We start from the raw sequence: 6,000 nt of genomic DNA on the forward strand, positions 1-6,000 counted from the left end.
GATACAATCTTCGCCGCGCGCCGTATGCTCGAGCGGAAGCGTGCGGGGACGCGCGCATATCACGGAGAGCGAACGCACTCAATCTCCCACGCGAAAGCAAGGAAGCGGGAAGCCAATGCCGGAGGGAGCGGGGGGGGGGGGGGGGGGGGCGCACTTCTACTCTGCCAATAACCGCGCTCGTCTCGCCCGCACCGTCTCTTATCTCCCCACGGCTCTGACCTTTATGCGCCGTGCATTCGCCGCTCAGTTTCCGTTGAAGCGATAGACCGCACGTACCTTCGCCGCTGCGGCGTATATATGCGCTTGCTGCCAGCGTTTTGACAGTCGTTGTCTGCAGTCATTCAGTGTGATCTATTCACGTTTGTTTGTGCGCGCTCACACCACGCTTGTTCATTCAGTTAGTAATAGTCGGGCCACATTTTCCAACGCACGCTACACATGCAATGCTGCCCGGATCGGCAGTGCAGAGCTACAGGTGTGTCCCTTCGCACGCGCTGCCCACGGGAAGCGCTTCTCATCAACACCACCGTTTCACACGCGCCTTCTCGTGGTCATCGAGTCTCTCTTCATGTCGGTCTACTTACGCCGCAGCACACCTGCTTACTTAATCAGCTCATGTTTACTACAATTCATATTGCTACCAAAGCCGCTCACCTTACTTCGTATGACATTGCTGTGTTGCTATCGCATTCATTGCTTCGCCCTTAGGGCGAAACTGTGACATTTTTTTCTGAGAAAGACAAAGAGAGAAAAATTTAATGAAAGAAAGGTAGAGAGGCCGTCGGTCTGAGTAATATGACTCTAACCTGCAACTCTGCGCTAAGGAAGAGGTTGTGGGAAAGCCAGAGACAAGGTACAAATATGAGGGAAGTCGGTATGATGAAGTGCTGCCAAGTCTATGTTGTCTCTGTGTCTACTGCACCTCTATATGGATGGACGCTGCATGGCCCACACACCTTGACGCAGAGGGTCTATATTTTGCACAGCTGTTCTCACCACAATCATATTCGAGTGAGACCGCAGGCTACAGCAGGACGTCGATTACTTGCCGCAACATCACTTTGACGACTAATCCCGATGGGGTCGTCTCGAAGCGCTCTCGTTCTTCTCGTTGACATTCGGAGCTTCGAGCCCGCGGTGGTGAGCGCGGCCAGGTTTGCGCTATTCACTTTGCCTCTGGAAGTTCACCAGCAGACGTTGCTTTATTCGACTCTAGCTGGGACTCTACGTATTTTTTTTTATTTTTTATTGTTATTATTGCGGCAATCTTTCGAGTTTGCCTCTTAGGGGCCATCGCAATTAGAGCATTTCCTTACTTCGACTGCACATAAATATCGGTCATGGCTGCCTGCCCAGCTGAGCCATGTCGCCTGGCCGCGGTACAAATTTAAACACGTGCGGCACTGCATTGGTCGGGGCACATAAGGGCGCACCGGATGTCTAACGTAGCTCACCTTGGCGTGACCAGGTATACCCTGCCTCTCGAAAACCAGCTTAACGATTGTCGAGCGGCCAAAGCTATGAAAATCAAAGATCTTGATTGTTGAAGGCAACGTCCCTTGCGAGTTTTTTTTTTTTTTTTTTGACGATGTCAACGACGACATTAAAGATGACTCTGGTCCTAGTCCGATTACCATGCATAATAAAGACGCAGAATTCCACACGCTCGCGAGTAACCGCACGGTTTTTCTTGAGTCAATAGATGTTTTATTTATTTTTATTTTTCCTGGTATTGAACCGGACTTCATTTAACCTTTCAGGGGTCACTTTTCTAAGATAAGCATCGAGAATCTGCCTGTGTATACGGAACTCGAATTCTTCGACGTGTCGAGAGGCACGTAGACAATCGCGTAGGTCGGAGGAAGCGATCTAGCGGCAACTTTCTCATTGCAAACTCACGTCTTCAGTTGTCTTGCGGCCTTTTTTTTTTTCTACCGGGACGCCATGACGTCACAGATTTTGGCGTCGTCTGCTCGAGCCTTGTTAATTTCTTTTATTGCTAAAGGTGGACTACAGTGCATTCTAAAGGTGCCGTATAATGAGCTCAGAGTGTTTCGACTGCGCGGCAGCGACCCTAATACGAAAACAAAAAACAAAAAAATTTTTGAAATGCCCGATGTTAGACGCACACACCTGCGCTGGGGGTTTCGTCGCGAAGTTCGCCAGATGGGAGTTTGACCATTCTGTCTTCTAGTAATAAACCTCTCATCGCGCAATTCCAAGCAGACGCTTTCTTTTTTTTTTTTTAGCAAATAACTACTGAAGCTTACATACCAAAATCACGATTTGATTATGAGGCACGCCGTATAGTGGGATCAATTTTGGCCACCTGTGGTTTTGTAATGTGCACCTACAGATCTAAGTACACGAGCTTTTTTTTTTTTTTTTTTTTTTTTTGCATTTCGCCCTCATCGAAATGCAACCGCCGCGTGCCTGCTCGAACCCAGGACCTCGAGCTCAGCATCGCAGGGAATAGAGTTTCGAAAGAGTGCACTATCAGTCTAAACTGATTTAATATTCCTCTTTGGCATCCCCTATATAAGGGTGCTAAAGAGAAACACCAAATTTAAGTTCCCAGATAATGTCTTACCAACTAGCCTCCCAACGTACTGTCCTTGAGACCAAATTTAGAGTAATGTATTATTACAAAACTTCATTTGCAGTTATTTGGTGGATAAAAGGCCGGTTGTTGGCGGGAAAGGTGGACAACGTTTGTGTATTTCACGCCGAACCACAGTGACGGTACGTTTGTATGATGTGACAGATTTCAAAGTGTTCTCGAACGCTGGGCCCGTTCCTCTTCAGTAAAACTTCTCAAAGTTCACTAGGTTCAGTCCTTCGTTCCCTAAAAATACAATGCAATCCTCGTTTATTGGTAAGGTATTAACTAGTCCCGAGAGAGAGAGAGTGGGAGATAAAAAAAACAGCATGCTAAATACAAAGCAAAAAAATGAGCGCCAATAATATGGCATTCCTTTTTCTTTTTCACCTCTTTTTTTATTTACAGTTTAGCAACCACGTCGACAGTGCACTTACACATGCATCACCGCTCTTGTCCTAGCAAAAAGCTTCATAGTTTTTATTGCGAATAGCATTGTTGGCATCGTCAGACCAGTTTTACTTCCGGAAATCTAGCTGTCCACCTATCCCATCAAAAATGTCGGCCGATCCCGAAGATAGTGCAGCATGAAAATATGGGCCATTCGTATGGGTGTGTGCCGCTCTTCAATTAACCTGTATGACGCCAACTTGCATCACAATGTATGTGCCACTGGGTGTGCGCGTATTTCATAGTGGCGCCATCACCACAGCCTAGCGCTTTACAATGAAGTGTGTGATAAGCGATTATTGAATAAATAATAATTATATTCTATATACGGTGGTGTTTCCTTTTTCGTTGATTGTCTGCGAAATATCCCCGGATGAACAGCACGCGAAAGTGGATTAAAAAAAAAAGGGGGGGGGGGGGGGGGGTCACTGCCACGTAGTTTGGCCGCCTAGTGAAAATGCCTGCGCACGCCTGGTTGAACGGTGGTTTGGTTGAACGGCGTAGAAAACGTGCCCTGGTAGAACGCGGCTAGACCAAGTTTGTCGAGCGATAGCACGGTTTTGCTTGCTTTGGGAAAGGACACGGACGCTGCTCGGCGCCGTCAGAAACTATCGCATCTACAATTGCACCACAGGACAACACACAGACGCTGCTCGGAGTGGCAGCAGCATCGAGCGAATTGACTTTCATGCTTCGCCTCACTTCAACGCGAACTAAGCGCCCAAAGCACAGCGCATACGAAGCTACCAGCACTCGGTGCACTTTGTACACATCGCAGATCGCTTTGAAGATGAGGCCCGCGCGACCGCGCAGTTTGTCCACATCGCAGATCGCTTTCAAGATATGGGCGTCGACGCAGCGTACAAAGCAGCGGCCGGTAGTGGAAGGCTAAGTCCCAGTTTGACCTTGGCTGAGCTTGAAGGTCAAATCTACGGAACCAGGCGTTTTGTGGGTTTGTACCTGGAGTAGAGCTATCGCTCTAAAAAAGACAGTGTTCGGGCGACCTAGAGTTCCGCGTAGGTCCGCCAGCTTGCGTGGCAAGCAACCAAAGCTATGCGGCGAAGCCGCACTCCGTTTTTTCAGGCGACATACCTACCGTATCGCCGATCGACCTCGGGCGCTTTTCCAAAACAGAGCGTACCGAAAAATCTGATTAGATAACATAACCAAGAAAAAAAGTCGCAGTTTCTCCCGAAAGAAGCATTGATTGCGATAGCAAATTATTAGACAGCTATACGAAGTGAGGTTAGTAGTTTTATCAGCTGCATAAACTGATGTAAACATTCGCTAACTAAATTAACAAGCATGTTTTCACGCGCACACAGGCGAACACGAACACCTCTCACTCGATGACCACGGACACCCGCTGTGAGAAGGCTGACATGATGAAGAGGGGCAGCAAATTCCCCTTCGTACTACATTTCGCTTCAATGCGAACCGGGCGCGCGAGAACACAGCACTCACGAAGCCACAGCCGGAGTAGACGAGGCGATGCGCATTAACCTGTCTCCTCTTCCCCCTCCCTCCTAGGGCGCACAGTCTTCCCGCCTTCCTCCCTTGCGCACGCAAGAAAGCACTCCCGCAACAAGCCACCATCCTTTTCGGCTCACCTTCACACCTACAGCATACGACGTGTGGCCTTGATCTTGCACATTTGAACTTTATACGGAACATCACGGCGACGCCGACGACGTAACTTTGCCAGGAGTGTCCATATATTTGAAGAAAAAAAAACGCTGCTCTTTTCGGCACGTGGCGTTAGATGCGGCTCGAGCATAATGAGTGTTTTTTTTTTTTTTTACTTGGACTTCGTGCATAAAATGCGCTCGCAGGTAATTCACCTGTGCGCCATCCCCGAACTTTTCACCTGGTAACTTAAGGGTAAATTGAGCATTCCAGATAAGGCGGGAGAATGCAGCATTAATTCATCTCGACGGTAACATATTAGATTGCACCAACCATTCTTAAGGAATGTGTTGATAATGTTACTTTATTGATTCAGAAAACGCTACAGAAAGTTCAGAGTGAAAGCATCATAACAAGGACAGTCCAAGCTTGAAAATGAAATAGTTTATTCAAAACTGGATAAACAGTGGCATCGGAGGTAAAGAATCAGATGCCTTAACACAAGTTTTCTTAAAAACTGTTTGTGCCGTTCTTGTTTTATACCAACAGAGATAAATGCGCGACTCAGAGCAGTGCAGTGTTTTATATAGCTTGCAAACCCCGTTTGCAGAATATTGTACTGATGGATGAATGACCAACTATTTGTACTTAAATTCGGGTGCACCTTCAGGTTTGTTGTAGACACGTACAGCACCCACCTTCCAAGTGGCACTGTACATGTGTATCACAGCCACACTTGCAAAAAAGTGATTTCGTAATGTGCCTTTTCACTGTGGGGATTCTAAGAGTAACCTTCTGTGCACGTGTAGTGAATTGTACAGTTTTTCTCTTAAGAGTAAAGATATAGTTGCCCTGCATAATAAAGCAAAAATCAGTTAAGCCCATTGCCATCAGTTACATGAAGACACGCGTGCCTCTTGTTGCTTCCTGCTTCACGCAGGCAGTAGTAGATGTAACGTCTTTACACAGTAATAGTCCAGAAGCAACATCCGAAGCGATGCATTGTTAGGAATGTGAGCTGGCTCTTTTTACAACACTTGTGCGAAAGCACTGCGTTGCATTCCATGCACAAAACTGGTCATCCCAGCTACAACTATTGTATAATCCCGAGAGCTCACGTTATTTTTGAAAAAAAAAAAAATCAGAAAAGTCGCAGTAGCCTTTCATCTTCGACCTGTGAAGCTTTTAGCACAGCCGACAAAAGCACCTTGCTGCGAGTCAGGCGATTTAATCTGAACCATACCGACCATATTTGCCTACGCCCGCAACCTCCTGGGGACTTATTCTGCGACGATCACTTTCGTTGATACCATCGCCTTCGCGTG

Source organism: Dermacentor silvarum, chromosome 7, assembly GCF_013339745.2.
Source record: "Dermacentor silvarum isolate Dsil-2018 chromosome 7, BIME_Dsil_1.4, whole genome shotgun sequence".
Classification (NCBI taxonomy): Eukaryota; Metazoa; Arthropoda; class Arachnida; order Ixodida; family Ixodidae; genus Dermacentor; species Dermacentor silvarum.